General features: G+C 42.8%; 1 protein-coding gene across 1 annotated transcript in view; it reads left to right on the plus strand.

The window, feature by feature from the left end:
• The first annotated feature begins 13,863 nt into the window (after positions 1 to 13,863).
• Positions 13,864 to 17,345, plus strand: part of LOC308281304 (phospholipid-transporting ATPase ABCA1-like) — a 66,715-nt gene continuing 63,233 nt past the window's right edge. The window contains exon 1 of the mRNA XM_080721449.1: positions 13,864 to 14,000. The gene's annotated coding sequence lies outside the window, so the exon portion shown is untranslated. The remainder of the gene's footprint in view (positions 14,001 to 17,345) is intronic.

A 17,345-nucleotide genomic window follows, 5' to 3' on the forward strand; every position in this document is an offset into this window, starting at 1 on the left:
AAATCTTTGAACATTACAAAAAAAAAAGGGGGGGGGGGATAGCTGATCCACTTCTGCAACAACAATCCACAAGCTTACAAAAGGGTTACATCTATTTTCGTGCGACAGTGTATAAAACAGGGCCTAAGTGGTTAACAATGGAGGGATCATGGTCCAGTGCTCCCGTCAGCCCCTAATGTGTAAGCTGGCCTCTCGCTGGGCCAGCCATAACAGCTAATTGTTCTCCATACAGTAGACATAACTGCACCTGACATACAGTACCACACAAAGGGGAAGAATGACAGACAAACTGTTGAACCTTTGGGTAGGATTTGCCTTTGAATTTGTAGTTGCCAGCTGCCAAATCTGATTTATTTGACTCTGAAAACCTCTAAGGTTCCTCTTGGCTCTATCTGTACAATCTCTTGTAAGTTAAATTAACACTTTGTGTATACACTGTGTGTGCTCATTGCATGTTGTAATGTGGTACCGCTTTTTTTGGCGTACGTTATCCAGTTGCTGTGTCATGTTAATCTTCTGTTATATACTGTAATTATGGTGTGATTTATATCTTTGCAAATACAGCCCAGCAATCACTCAAAGCTGTCAAATCTGTCATGTGACATTTCCACACAGTATAATGACATGTTGGAGCCCTCACAGTTTGCCTACAGGGGCAACAAGGGGTGTGTTAAATCTGCTACCGAGACACAACCATGCATGTTTGCTTTTTATTGAGCGTTCTTCTGCTTTTCATTGTATTCAGACTGCACGTGTTCTTGCACACAGGCTCTTTAATATGGATTTAATATGGATTTGATTTGAGCACGGTTTGTTGGCTCAATGGTTTCTTAACAACCAGATCTCAGAGGGTCTGGGTTTATATGTAACCTTGCATCATCAGAATTTCCACCTCGGAGGAAAGCCTCGTATTCGTTCTAAAACGAGCCGTGTGATCCAGTTTAGAAAAAAAGATGCAGGGCGCCCTGCAGGCCTACTGCAGGCACATACCACATAGGCAATGCCACTTAGGCATTGATTCCTGACAGCGTCGCCGGTTCGATTCCCGATCCGGACGACCTCTGCCGCATGTCACTCCCTATCTCTCCCCCCATTTCCTACTGTCCTATCAAAATAAAGGCACAAAAAAAGTAGTTTATGCTCGCTAGTCGTGTTACGAGTTAGAATAAAAGATGAACATACCAAACGATAATTATACCAAAAGAAACAAAACGATATAACCAATTTAAACCAATTTTAAACTAGGGGAATATTTTGGCGGTGCACGGCACCGGTGGTTCCGGCTTGTGGTTCCGGCCGCCTGATGACTACCGTAGTTATTTCACTAGAAAAATATATTGATCCCAGGCTTAGGGTTTATTTAACTCCATGTGTGTGTCCAGTGTTCAAGAAACAGGCCATGAAAATCAACCAATCAAAACACTGCATTGATGCACCACACTGTCAAATCCCAAATTTGAGTAGGGTCGGTTCGGTCAGTGCGTGCACTGAGCACACCGGGGGGCGCAGCCGCGCATTGGATTTTCGAACGACAACGTGCCAAGTGCACTGAATCTGCGCCAATCAGAACACCTGTGTTGGTCCTCAACATGGCCGGTGTATAACTACATTTTGGAAACCCATGAATAGTAGCACAGCACTATACGTATTTGTGCACTGTCCTAGATGAGAAGCTTAACTTGTATTGGGTGCAAATCGTTTTTATGTGGACATAATGAAGATGTTTACTGGTTTATATTATTTTCTTTTTCTAGGATTTGCTGGTTTGGCATTGTTAAGGTCCTTCCATACTGGGGGTGTTTGTTTTGTGTATATTCATTTGCATTCCTTAATTTGAACTGTGTCATCAAGCTGTAGGCTATGATTTTTGCATTGTTTATTCATCCTGCCATCAGTGTGCGTAATGACCTTCAGTCTTGAAAACAGGAACAAACCAGAAAATACATGGTCAAGCTGTGTCGTAAGGTTGATGCTGGTGCTACCCTTAACCACATACAAATGTCATATACCGTAGACAAACATTCGATGAAAACAGCCGACCTACAAGCTCACAACGTAGCGTTGTAGGCTTGGCTATTTACGGCGAAGAGATTTGGTGTAGAGGGTAAAAAAGGAGGGGACCAAGTGCAGACCCCATTTAACAAAGTTTAAGTGGTTATTTAACCTTCTGCACCTGTATTGTCATCTCTAAGGCCCTGACCATTGCTTTTTCTTCTTGGCCATATATGGAGTGTGACATGAGGTGTGACGCACGGCCATGATCTGCTGTTTAGTACTTGAGTAAATGTAATTAGTTACTTTCCACCACTGCCAAGGAGCACGAATACAGATAAGGATTGTCATTTGTCCCATGGCTGCTGCTACTGGTTTGTTATCGCACTCCTCTTTCTTTTCCCACATGATTCATTGTGGGACACAGCCTACAGTATGGATCTTGCTCTGTGTTTGTACAGTATCTAATGTATGGACTGTATTGTCTGTGAAGCAAATTGGAATTGCCCCTTGGGGACAAGGCTTAAGGGTCATTCCCACCGGGCAAGATACAGATAAAGATACAAAATGTCTTTCTCAGTTGAAGTGGATGGGAGTGGACACTACCATTTCCTGATATATTAGGTAGCCTATACTACGGTATATCTGTCCATTGTATTCTAATGTAATCCCCCAAGAATCTAGCCTATCAATCAGCTATTTCACTACTATTTACTATTGCAGCTAATATGTAATTGCAACTATTCATGGTATTTATTTACTCAGCCTTCTTACCTAACCATCAAACTCATTAGAATCATGACTAAACAACTGTGATGAATTCGAATGTCATAACGTGCAGTCATCCGTAATGACAACACCCTCACCGTCATTTTTTGAGGGCTCATTAATATTCATGTGTCCTCCCGAAAACTCCCCCAAAATATCTACATTGGGCCGACACAGTGAACCTCTAAACGTATAGCCTGGGTGGCTGGGCACGTTGCACGCAAAATGAACCAGAATTAGAGCAATTTTAGGCCTGATGACAGGTCTTGATCCATGTGATTTATTAAATGACTAATCTGTCTCAATGAGGAGTCTGTCTTAAGGAGACCCCCCGCTGGGGAGAACAACTCGGTGCTCCCCAGACGGTGCTGCTCCCACGCGGGAGGAGGGGTCCGTTGTGCAGAATGTGCTGATTAACTTGTAGCCCTGCCCTGCGTGCCCAGACATTCCCCAGATACTGTGTTTCACCGTGTTGGTGGTGCTGTTCCAGGTGCTGGCCAGCAGGGATTTATCAAGGCTGTGTATGTGGAGAGCACGTTTTTTGAGCGGTGGTAGACCGCTCCATAGCATGGCCGTGTGTGTATCCGTGTATGTATCCGTGAATGTATCCGTGTATGTATCCGTGTATGTATCCGTGTATGTGTGTATGTAGCCTGAATACCACTGGTGGCCAGAGAGGGTGCTGCTGAGTCTAGTCTGAGCATCAACTGCAAAAGGCCTACAAACACAAACTCTCTCTCTCTCTCTCTCTCTCACACACACACACACACACACACACACACACACACACACACACACACACACACACACACACACAGTAGTGCTGTTGCGTAGCCTCCACGACCACCGCTCAGTTCACACGGGTGTGATTTTTTTTATCCTGAGGCAAGGAGGGATGAAGGATCCAAACTTTTTCTATGGTGCTCACAAAACGGGCAAGGGAATAGATTTTTGGAATGCCGCATATAGCACTAACTATTTGTTCTTCTGTCAGATAACAGATTATCAGATGTAGGCTATTAATTGATTGATTGATTGAATACTTTATTAGCAGTTCACAGAAAGAAGTGCATAGGAACGTAGGCCTACAGTTCAATACAAGGTCTGCTAAGAGCATTTAAACCCAAGAAAACACTATTGTTTTTGTTTCCAATTCATTGAAAAGATTAAGCCCATATCTTGTTGAACGGAGTCCTCCAGGAGTCGATACTTGGCCCCCACCATTGTTCCCACTAAACCTAAGCTCAACCAGGGCCAACACTTGGAGGGCCTTAAAAGCAAGCTGTAGCTTACTGGTGGCAAGCTGTGCTGAGTCCGCGACACAATATGATCGTGTCGTCCGAATACAGATGGGATCAAAGGTCTCCATGAAACCAGCCTGTAGAAGTAGAGGTACTTCTGGGGCCTGCTGACACCATACCAAATAAACTCTGCACTGATTGGTCCAGAGGTTTTGCGAGATTAGCTCCGGACACACAGACACCTAGCCTCGTATCCTGGATAACGGAAGTTGGTCGTTTACAGACACCCAGACGCGAGGAGGGAATCTATCACAGATTTGGGTAAAACGTGCACGCCCCCAGTCACTGCTTCACCACAAGGCTAGAAGGGAGGCGAAGGGAGAAATCTTCTGTCAAGCCCGTCTCTGCAGACAGCATGCAGCGGGTTGCGTGTAAATAAAAACTGAAACAATAAAGCTATATAACTCTGTAAATAATTACATTATTCTGCCAAACCAGATTAATTGTAATTGTTGTGTATTGTAAATCTCAGGCTAATTGTGTATATTTCTGAGGTGTGTGTTAATCGTATAATTATTTGCTAGATGACATTAGATAAGGGCTGCTAGGTGTAGTTCATATTAATCTGTAGGCTACTTTAGTTCAGTGTTGTTTAAGTGTATCTGCATTGCGAGCCGGGGGGGCGTGAACTTTTTACCCAAACCTGTGACAGATTCCCTCCTCGCCACCCAGACAGACAGACACAGTCACACAGACCCTCTTATAAACGGCTAGAATTCTGCAGCGCCACGGCCTGAAGATGCATGACAGACGTGTGAATTGACCAACCACTGACCTGAGGTCAGTGGTTGGTCAATTCAGGTCGTCAGGAGGTCACTGACCTCCTGAGACCAACCACAGACTGTCCAGTATACCCACGTGTTTCTCTGTCAAAGCCCAGACATGATGCGTATAGTGAAAGATCCTCTGTGCATTGCAACCGACGACATACTGTAAGACAACTTGGTTTTGATTGATTGATTGCTCAGGAAAGCATATGGCTTGTTCACATTGATATCCTTTTTTTTTTACTCATACTAGGGATTGAATGTAGGAGTCTCAGAAGTAATGTTGGAGTGCCCGTTGGGCAGATCTTCATGCCCATATATGGTGTTCCATGTCCAGGCCAGCCTGTGATGTCAGTACTATGACGTCAGAGTATGATGTGATGTCAACATGCTCACAGGCAGTTACCATGGCGGCGAAACTGTGTAGTATCAGTGATGTCAGCATGCAGATGGTCAGACAGACATTCGCGAGACAGATAGGACGTACTATGCAGAAGAAAAAAGAAGAAAAGGGAAAAAACAGTTGTGAAAAACAATCCCCTCTGGGATTAATAAAGTATATCCTCATCATCATCTCATCAATGCAAAAATAAATGGTATTTACAATAGAAAGTTCAGGGGGAGGAGGTATAAGGTTAGGCTATGTTTACTGTTATCAGTTTTGAGAAGCAGCCGCCTGTAAGTGGCTTTTGAGAGCGGTTTTAAAGGAAGTTAGGGATTTAAACTCCTTTAAGGCCTCCGGTAGGGCATTTTAGCAGGAGAACAAATTTGACCCTGTGTTTGAGTCGAATCTGGGTTGAACGTGATCTGTGGAGCTGTGAACAACCTCTGACCTCCTGAGACCAACCACAGACAGTCCGGTATACGATACCCACGTTTTCCTCCGTCAAAGCCCAGGCATGCTGCCTTGTGATAAAGACCCTCTGTGTGCGTTGCAACCGGTGACGTAAGACAACTGGGTCTGTGTCACGTGAGACCACTTCCTCTGCTGCTGTACAGTATAACCACAGATTTTGGGGGAAAGGTCACGAAGAAAGGAATGGTGACACGTCGAGAAGCTGCTGCTGACTCAGTGGGAGAGGAGGACGGAACAGAGTGGAGGAGCAGCAGAATGTAGGTTGTGCCGTCTCCTGTCCTGATTATCCTGCTCCCAGATAATCACCGCCAGATGGTCGTCCATCATGCTCTGGCCCAGACTGTCTCTGAGTCAGAAGACTAGTACCTTTTCTTACAAAACCAAGAACCAAGTAACCAAATCACCTAATTAACTCTGTTTTGGGCATGTCATTAATTCAGTAGTTCATTATTACTGTATATCCAAAAGCAAAAACTAATCAAAAGCTAAAAGTTGCAGATAAGCTCACAATGCATCGTGATGAGACACCTAGTGAGCTCATGGATCGACTATTTTTTGCCACACAACACTATTATAAGACAAGTATAAAAGTTATATGGGAGTGACAATAATGTTATTCTTATGTTAATGTAACAGAGGTGTTCTGAACCTCCCCACCCGGGCTTCAAACCCAGGCCTCCCGCATGAAAGTCCAATATCTTAACCATTACTCCAAAGGGATATCCATATGGAGCAAGGGAGATACTACGAGGTTGACACTATGGTCTCAGAGGAACTTGCCCGTCGGGCAAGTACAGGTCATGTTCTACTTGCCCAAAGGTCATGCCTACCAACATATCTGTGCCTACTTGCCCGAAAAGTAAATCGCCCATTATAAAATGACAGGTAATATTTTAATTACAGCTCAATTTAACACTATTTCTTTACTTTCTGGGGGTGTGCGATAAAAATGTCATACTGTACCTCAATATTTACAAATCCAAATACCAAATATATACATAGCTATGATTGAATATGTCTATGGTTTCACACTTGTTATTTTACATTTTTAAGTGTAGCAACAGTAAAAACAGCCCATAATCAGTGCTCTTATTTTACATTCCACAGACCAGAAGACAGAGCGTGCAAGATATAGAGATATTATGTAGTCTTGTGTTTATAGACGGTTCAAATGAGCACTTGCTTGGTCGGGCAACCTAAAAGCAAACTTCACCTGCCCGAAGGTTTTATTTACCTGCCAGGGGCAGGTGGGAAAGCCTTAGTGTCAATGCCTGTACTAGACTTTTGAGGCATCAAGGCTGGGGCTGCGACTCTCTCCGCCACATTAATATCTTAGATTAAAACATTTTTAGACGACGTCTGACTGGAGTATTTTATTGGTCACAGATGTTTATAAGATGTAAGGATATAAAAGTCCTCTGTCAGATAACATAAAGTGGAGATGAAAGAGAGGGAGGGGAGTGGGGGCAGTGAGTCCCTGACCCAGGCCAGATGAGAGCTCATGAGGTCACAAGGGGCAATGTCACATTGCCCTTGTGACCTCATGTGTGCTTCTTACTTTAGGGCCAGACAAGTTTACTGGTACAGCAGCACATTTCAACAACAAGGCCATTCAAGAGGCTTTACACCAGTGGTTCTCAAACCTTTTCGTTCTAAGGACCCCAGTGGTTCTCAACCTTTTTCTGGCCGCAACCCCCTCCCTGACAAGCACTAAGAGTTGAGGCATTACATTTTGTATAACACGGTTCTATTTGTGAAAATAGCAGATCTACATGCTCACAACGCCTCGCAACGTGATCGGATATTTTCACAATTTCTGCCCCTAATATTTGACAATTTGGACAATGTTTCATTTGTCATTTTAGAGGTATTAAAAAGTCCTTAAATTGTCACTTTAGAAATGTGCAGATACTCTCTATACACTTAAACTTTATGTTGGTTTGTTTACTGTTGAGTGAGAAAACTGTTGCACATTAAGTTACTCATCAGGGGACCCCCAAAAATAATTTGGGGACCACCCTAGGGATCCAGACCCACAGGTTGAGAACCACTGATTTAAAAGAAGAGAGCGTTCTAGACTCCCCTCTCTATAGTTGTGTTTTGTGTATGTATTTTTAATGGAACAGTAAGCAGTTCTGACGTTTCTCACTGCTGGTATTCCATTAGTCACTTTGATCGTCTTCACTGTCAAGCTTCTGTTATGTTAGCCATGCCAGGACAGCTAAATCATTGCTTATCGTCACTGTCGGGCAGAAACCTTGTATCTCAAAGTCTCAAATTCGTACTCTGTTTCTTTTTTCGTAAAGTAAAGCCCTGCTTCATCATATAAAAGTTTGGCACAAAAGTAGTGAAATGAGCAGATTTACAAGCACACAACGCCTCGCGCTGTGAGGCGTTGTGTGCTTGTCGAGCTGTTATTTTCACCATTTTAAATTGTTTACAGAAAAGGAGGGTTTTGAACAAGATGTGCATAATGTAATATAGAAGGAGCCATGTTCAACCATATCTTCGTATAATTGGTCCTTATTATAATCCTCTCCAACTTCTTACTTTCTTACTTACTTATTTACTTACTTACATACTTACTAAATGCTCAATATGAGATGGCATCATGTCTGTCTAATCACTCTACCCTACCAGCGACATCTTTGGTAGATGTTTGGTCATTTCAAACAAATTCCAGCTTCCATTTTCAACTTTGCGTGAAGATAAAGACTGTAGTTTATTTTCGTTTGGAATCCGCATCGATAATGATGTCATTGGCAGGCAGCAGGTTTCTGCACTGCCCACAGCCAAATTGTGCCATCTTATAATGAACATTAGCGAAGACCAGTTATATGAAGATAATATGGTTCAAACTGACATGTAGACAGTATTGTATTGTCTGCAAAATGCCTGTCCCTTTCAGTAGCAACACAGATGCCTCTTCCTTCCTCAAATCACCCCATCATGTGCTCTTATGACATATGGACAAACATAAAGTAGGCTATACAACTCTTAAGGCAACAGTAAGCAGCCAAACAGGCAGGCAGGCAGACAGACAGGCAGACAGACAGACAGATAGACAGACAGAAAGGCATGTATGTGTGAGTTCATGATCTTGAATTGTTGTCAACATCATTGCACTAGTGACCTAGTGCTGATTGCTGAAAGTGTACTACTTATACAGTACATGGCCTTTGAATAAATGGAGTGTCGGACTATAGCAGGACAGTAGGCCAGCAGGCCAGTCCAGTTAACCAGTGAACTGGGCTAAAGCACTCGCTACGTGTCATTGTTTATAGCTTAGAGGCATAGAAGGGACTCTGGGACACACACACACACACACACACACAGAGGACAGGACAGCTTATGTAATGCTTACTGTATGTTGTCAAGGATTAGACAGGTCTGTGTCAAGCTATGTATACGTGCTTTAAGGCACAGCACTTCTCACGTGAATACACGGACAAAGTCAAATCAGACACGCCACCACTGTGGTCACATCCCAACTCTTGTCGTGGGCATGCAGCGTTGTGTGTACAATACAGGTACATGAAATGAGCACTGATTTGACAGTTTCACGTCGCTCCGCCCCGTGGGTCAGTTGCTTCCCGTGAGAAAAGCAAACACCATGCTTTGTCCAGCATTTAATTGTGGGCTCGCCATCATCTATCATTTATATTATTTTGTACATCATGTACCTGTACTTTATATACCTGCCTGTCTCTCTGTTTGTTGTCTACCTTTTAATTGCACATTCTATACATCCAGCCATTTAACTACTCTCCCCATATTTGCACATTCTATACATCCAGCCATTAAACTACTCTCCCCATATACTGCATACTCCCCATTGCTGCTATAGGGTTTTTAACCCTTATAGCCTGTACTATTCTCGGGCTAGTCCCGTTTGGCTAGCCCGAGAATAGTACAGGGGCGGTGGAATAGATAGGGCGGTGTAGCGATAAGGCGGTGGGGAGCCTTTCCAACAGACTGTAAAGCAAGCGATCTTCATCCCATTCATGCGTTTATCGTGCGCTTGCCCAGGCCTTACGGCCTGGGCATAAATATAACGATTGCATTCACCACGGCTTCGTAACTCGCGCGGTGCTCTGCCGGCCGCTTGCAATGTCGTGGACAATAACTGTGACATATAACCATTGTATAGCTCATCAGTACAGTAGGAGAGCCCGTTTGTACATTTGCCCCTGTTAGTCCACTTTGCCGTCGCTACACCGCCCTATCGCTACACGGGCCAAACGGGATTTTCCCCTATTCTCATCTGTATTAATGCCTGCACTGGTGGACAGCCATGCCCAGAGTCATTATGTTTTTGTGTTGTCCTTCTGTCCGTCCGTCCCAACCTTGTGAACACAGTAATCTCTTGAACGCCTTGAGGGACTGGACTATGGTATCTACCATGACATTTTGGCACAAGCGTCCACTTGGACTCAAGGATGATTTGAGTCCAATGAAGGACTGATTAGGAGGTGATCAACGGTCAAGATTAACTGTGACTTCAATCACAAAAAAACAACACTTTTCATCTTCATTCACTACAAATACTATGTGAGTCTGAAAAACATGGATGTTAACTGCAACTTGTTGAAGGAAACTTTCTTTCTTTCTTTCTTGCTTTCTTTCTTTCTTTCTTTCTTTCTTTCTTTCTTTCTTTCTTTCTTTCTTAATATCCAGTATCATCATTATTATTATCTTATGGTTGTATTGTATCAACACGTTCGAGCCACACCTGCTTGTATACCTGTATGAACGAGCGAGTTTTTTTTTCTCTCTCGAAAAAAGTGCATTGCAGTCATATTTGTATAGTGCTTTTGATTGCTTGTGTGTGTCTTGTCTGAGGGCTAAGTTTGATTTCAACGGAAAGTTAGTAGTTGGTTGCAGCCTACAGAGTAAGAATAATGTTTGGAGAAGGTACTATGTAGGCCTACTGTCTGTAATAAATGGCAAATCTAAGTAGTACACACTTTCACACACTGATGGCTAGTGGTGTCTTCTGTGTTTTTTGTTTTTTTTGGATGCCATCTATAATGATTCACTCACACAAGCACGGCAAATGAAACTGTAGGCCTACTAATGAAGTGTGGCAGGCAGGTCTATTGTTCAATGTGTGAATTCCTTCACCAGCGGCCATTATCACCTCAAGAAAGACAGTAGCCACACAAACCTTCACCTCAGACTAGGCTATTGAAGTCCACATTCTTGCAGCCCAGCCCCCAGCCCCTCCTCCTGTGTATCAGATGCGTATCAGCTATTGATTGATTGGAGACTTTAGAAGTTTGTATAGGAACAAGTACAGTTTCATGACAGTACAGTTCACTGGTACACGATCAACTAAAAGGATACACCCAAAAAAGACTATATGGCTTCTTTCAATTGAGATAATTTAGATCCTAAAAAAAACACTCATATAACATTGAATGACAGACAGATAGAACACAGAAGATATCATCAGAAAAACAAAACAGTCGTAAAAAACACAATGCAAAATAAATGGTATTTACAATAGAAAGGTCAGGGGGAGCTAGTAAGGATAGGATTTGTTTCCACTTAGCAGTTTCGAGTAGCAGCCGCCTCTAAGTGGCTTTTCAGTGCTGTTTTAAAGGAAGGTAGGGATTTACACTCCTTTAAGCCCTTTGGTAGGGCGTTCCACATTTTAGCGGCATGCAGGAGAACGCAATTTTTTTTAAGCCAAATTGGGATTGGACACTTGGTCGTGATCTGTGGAGCTACCTCTGGTGTTGTAATTGTGGACATCCTTGTTTTGGAAGTATTTTGTTAGCCTGGGGCCAGCCTATATACAATGCAGCTAACTAGTAACTGCGTATAGATCCCCTCCATGTTTTAACCATAGGTTTTAACATGTGTGGGGATGAAGTCTAGCTCCAGCTAGGCTAGTATTTTGTCAGGTAGGCTACATGGGTATCTAGTGTAGTGTATCTTGTACACCAGGCCCATTGCAAGATGCTGTACTCTGTCAGCTACTGTGTGCCACCGCACGCTTAGAAAGTGATTAGTGGTAAGGTGAGCCTTACCACTGATGCGTATCAGATACACTTTCTCTGACCTTTTCTGGATGGCTACACTTCACTACGTTTTTTCTTCTGCAGGTCACACTACGTATAAAGCATATCACGGTCAGGGGTGAGATGCCATGGGCTCGCGTGGGCTCGGCGAGCCCACACATATTTTGCTGCACGCACGCGCGCCTCATTATGCACACACTAATTAACAATAAAAACAGCGTGCGTGCATGACGTCATGAATTTAGAGGACCCACACTTCTAAAATCCATATCACACCACTGATCACGGTAGAACACACCACTGCTGATGGCAGAGGCAACCATGCAAGGCACCAACCTGCTCATCGGGAGCAGCTAGGGGTTAAGTCTCTCGCTCAAGGACACTTGATGAATGGTTAAAGAAAATGTGCATTAGAAATCAGGAAAGAAAAACTGTGTGAGAGAGAGAGAGAGAGAGAGAAGGGATATCCAGATAGATGAGAAATGAGAGATGATGTTTCGCTGCCAGGCCCACAACACCACCAGACCAGAGGTTTCAGCAGTGAATTGCTGGCCTGAGATGCCTAGGTGCAGTCCTTCCTCTTCGTCCATGATAGCCCAAAGACAAACGTGTCCGTGGCAAGACTTGGTCTCGTCCATGGCAAATTTTAGATTTAAGTTTGTATCCACCTGTTTCCGCGGGAGTTTACTGGAGATTATTTGGACCACACTTCCGGTTTAACAGCAGACATACAAGTTCACGTCGCGTCGCAGATGCAGTCCGTTGTGAGCTTGTAAATCACACTCGGCTGCGGCGCCGGAAGCTCGGTACAGCGTATGCGCAATGCACTATGGGGCGTTGGAAACCCGTGGATACACCATTATCATTGTTCTTATTTCGATCATGATACCCAATTACTCCCTGTCAGTCTCCAGGTTTTCCTCAGAATATTTATGACACAGGTTTACTATGACCTGGTTCACTGGTACAGTGGTTCTAAAACATTGTATTTTCAAGGACTCCCATAACTCTGAGAGTGTACAAATGGAACCAGTGACAGACCTGTAATTGTCACTTAGGGCTATTAGCTCTTCATGCGTTAGTCAGTCTACTCATTTTGTATGTCCATGGCAAGAATGAAACGTTAACAAAAATGTCCACCCCAAGCCAGCAGGGCTATGATGACCCCTGGGCTTTGACCCTCGTCCCAATCCAGACGCAACAGTGTTGTTTCCCAGCCTGTTATCAAGATCACCGATGCCAGTGTGGCGTCACAGCTCACAGCATGATATCACACCTCTAGTCAGACGCAGAGGAAGATTCAGTGAGTTGGAGTTGAGTGGGATGACTGACGGCCGGGGGAGGAAGTGTGTAGCGGGAGCAGATAGGAGTTAAGTGTCTTGCTCAAGGACTCTTGGCGAATTGTTAAATGTGCCTTAAAATCTGGAAATGTCTCTTTCTCAAGCAGCGCAGATGAGAAAGAGAAATATATATAGATATAGATATATAGATATAGATATAGATATAGATATATTCAGATCATTGATAGAAATTATACCATGAAGAAGGCAGTTACCTTTTTACTCTGCATCCCACAATAACAATATTGTAGCTTTGGCTACCTGTGTGTGCGGCCACAAACTGTCTCTCTTGTCTCTTGAAGACCACTGTTTTGATTTATCTGCCTTAATTGTACCAGCTGGCTCAAATCAACAAATAAATGACAATATTAACTCAATAAATATAGCTACAGAGTATGCACTATTCTATTATACCTGTATGTACGCATGCACACACACACACACACACACACACACACACACACACACACACACACACACACACACACACACACACACACACACACACACACACACACACACACATTATTTATGATTATGATATTCGTATATGATATAGGCCATGATGATGATATGGTTGCAGTGGCCCCTTTAATGCATGTTTTGTCCGGGCACGTGCTTGCCTTATATGGCATGCAGCAATAAACACAGCCAAGGCAAGGCAGGCTGGCTAGGCTCTCCTCCTCTGCTCTGTGTGACCGATAGTTACCTCCTCTCCTCCTCTCTCTCTCTCTCTCTCTCTCTCTCTCTCTCTCTCTCTCTGCTCTCAGCTCTGGTATAAAGCTTGTTTGGGGGGGGACAGATACAGTTAACAGCTGAGAGAGAGGGACACTCACACAAGACGGAGAAAGTGTCATTTTTTCCTTAATCTTTCTCCTCGATCAAGGATAAGGATTACAATTCATGAGAGAAGGAGAACATTACAAAGCATAAAGGATAACGGTTATTTGGTGAGTTTGTGTTTTGTTTTGTTTTATGTTTCTTTGTTGTCGTGATAATGTGTCATCAATCAATTCACAATTATTAAAAAGATATGGTTTTAACATGTCCATTTATACAGCTAACAAGCCTCATATTGTTTTTGATCAATTTAAGATAATTTATACAATTTCGTTTGATGTTTTGTTTTTTTGGACAAAGAAGCACCAGCTTTCATCATGATGATGAGTTATTCTTTTTTGGCATCAAAATAACTGTTGAACAATCGCAGTGTGTTGAAATGGCTGTGACATTTGTCGTTGTATAGCTTATTTTATTTATGTTTTATTGTGTTATATAGAACAAAAACACATCAGAGAGAAGCGGGTTGTATTTTTTCTTTTTCTACCAGAGCATCTGTGTGAGTGTGGTTGGTTTTCATTGAAGAGCGAAGCTGCTGCGCTGAGAACAGAGGCGTCAATTGGGGTATGGCAAGCTAATGGCAGCTGCCATACCTTGGCTATACAGGGCTAAATAATAAAATGTGCTGTAATCGTGCCTGTTGCTAAGGTATGGAAACATGACTGGTGTCATGTTGCCATACCTTAGCCTTTTCTGAAATGACGCCGCTGCGCTGAGAATGACCGACAGTAACCCCGGTTCATTTGGAACAATAGAGAAGCTGCAGACTGCAGAGTTCTCAAGCATTTTCACTGTTTTTATGTCGTTTTCTTGATCGACACGGGGTCGCATAGGGAAGCACGGTAGAAAAGGAACGGGTTGTCACGACTGTCAAGTTTGATTTTTATTTCGTTGATTTATTTCGTAGGGTTTTGTTGTTGAAGGCTGTACGGTGGTGTTTTTGCGCAGCTGCTGTAGGCTTAATGTTGTTTGTTTTTTAAGTGAGTGTTCATGGTTTGAGTTGCTGTTGAGTTAGCGATCGCCCATATTACTGATCGATTTCATTCATCGTGTGGAGAAAATGTTGCGGAATGAATGATATCAAGCTGATCATAGCGGTCTTATCAAAGCGATCATCAAACACGATCGAATGAATTGAATCTTTTTAAACGGGACATCTTTCGTTTTTGGGGTTTTCATGACAGTTTCACGTCAGAATTGGCCATTTTGTTGTTTCCAGAGGCAGTGGTTGAAAGGTCCTCGATGTACATACATACATGGATCAGTTTTACAGTGTGCTGGATGGATGGATGCATGTGACACGTGAGCGAGGGTTTTAGTAAACAACTACAGGAATTGGTCATTATTCGTGTTCCGCCACTGGGGGCGCAGTTGTCTCTGCACCATTTAGGCATGGATGGTTATAGAACTCATCCGTACAACGGGGTCGTTGCTCACTTGCCATAGAAAAACAACATCTGAGCTAAGGATCCATACCCAGCTTTTAGATAAGTTGTTGATGTAATAGTGATAGCATTTGTTGATTGATTAACAAAATGATTAAACAATAATTTCAAAAAAGGGATATCAATCATGCAGCACAATATTGCATCATGTCACTGATGTGATGAGCTTCCATTCCATTTGGCTGTGCCTGTTCATATGCAAATGTTTAGCCTACTAGCTGTTGAAGGCCAACATTGTGTACAATAGCCCATTGGTTCTCAAAGTGGGCTCCGGGGACCCACAGGGGTCCTTGAGGGAGTTCCAAGGGGTCCCCAGCTAAATGATAGTTCTAAACAAAATAGACCCTGGTTCCATTTGTACCCTAACGGGTCCATTTGGTTCCATTTGTACACTCAGAGTTAAATTAACATTGCTTTTACAATATAAATTGGGGTCCCAGAGATAGAAATGCCCTAAAGTGGGGGTGCGTAGCCTATCGCATGTCAAACTGGGGGTCCTTGAAATCAAAATGGTTGAGAATCATTGCTAGAGCCATACAAAATATTCTCTTATAGTGGTCCCTGTGCTATCTTTTCAAATGGGTGTAATTTTTTTGGGTCCTTGACATGACAAAGTTTGAGATCCACTGGTGAAGGAAAGGATGCTTGCAGAGTTGAAAACATCAGTTCAACTGAAATAATGTATGTATTTTTGTATGTATTTCTGTCTGTCTCTTATGTTGTCCTTTGGAAATGACCAGTTTACAGTGTTTAATTGTTGACTCTACTTCAAAGTGCTCATTTACATATTAGTGAGTGACTCACACGACCCTGTTCAAAGTGATTGCATCAGGAGCTGCTATAGTGACTGACTATAGTGTGTGACACTCCGTGTGCTGACAAGGCGTTAATTCTGGCTGCTTGATTTGTTTATTTCTTGGCCAGGGCTGACAGTTTGATCCATATACCATTAGTTAAACAGTGAGTGACATCATCATCACCAGAATGACTAATCCCTGTGCACTTTATTAGTCTAATGCAAGGGTCTTCAACAGGGGGTCCGGGACCCCTAGGGGGTCCTCAGAGTTACAACAGGGGGTCCTCAAAATCTTTGTGGGATAGAAACTTTTTTTCCTCCTTTTTTATATTAACCATTTGAACCATAGCGTCATATATTCCAAGAACTTTTGCCAAAAATAGATCTACAAGCTCTATTCTTGGCAAAGAGCTTTAGTGTAGAGGGGAAAAAGAACAGACTAAGTACAGAGTGAAAGATCAAGTTTATTAATTATTGGCGTTCAAGTGGTTAAATATTTTAAAACACAAATTGACATGAATACAAAATACGCTGATGATTCTGCTGTCAACAATTAAACGTATGGAATCTATTAACAGGTTGACGGGGTCCCTGCTTCATCTCTCTCTCAACTAAGAGGTCCTTGGCCTGAAAACGTTGAAGACCCCTGGTCTAATAGATAATGTCATAATAGCTTGCTTTAATATCCAAAAGTCAGTGCAGCAGAGACCCCCCAAAATAATCACAATCATGTGGTTGTGGTCACCCCGTGGCAGAGCCATAACCTTGAATAATAAATCAAAACTATATTTTGATTTGATTGTTCAGATAAAATCACTGTAGTGAGAGGAGAAACTGGTAGCGCCAAAGCGTGGGTGTTAAAATGTTTGTAGGTCCAAGTCCCTGTTTGTGTTTTTATTGCGACAGTGAAAACATTCCAGTATTTATTCAGGCGTGTTATTTAGAATTGAACGATGCAATATTGCAGCTCAATGAGTCACTGACAGTGGTTTATTCCTAGAATGTTGGTTTATATACAGCTGCACTTTGTAGGCCAGTAAAAACGTATTTTGTTCCGATGACCCCCAAATTGATATGAATTTGTCCTCGCAGACCCCCCCCCCCTCTCTGAAAATGTTTTGTGCCAGGGAGATCCCCAGAAGAGAAGATGTGTGTTTTTATTATTCAACATAATTTGAAATAGCCAACATATAAATGGATAAAGGTTGATTGTG

Source organism: Nannobrachium achirus (assembly GCF_963921795.1).
Source record: "Nannobrachium achirus genome assembly, chromosome: 3".
Lineage (NCBI taxonomy): Eukaryota > Metazoa > Chordata > Actinopteri > Myctophiformes > Myctophidae > Nannobrachium > Nannobrachium achirus.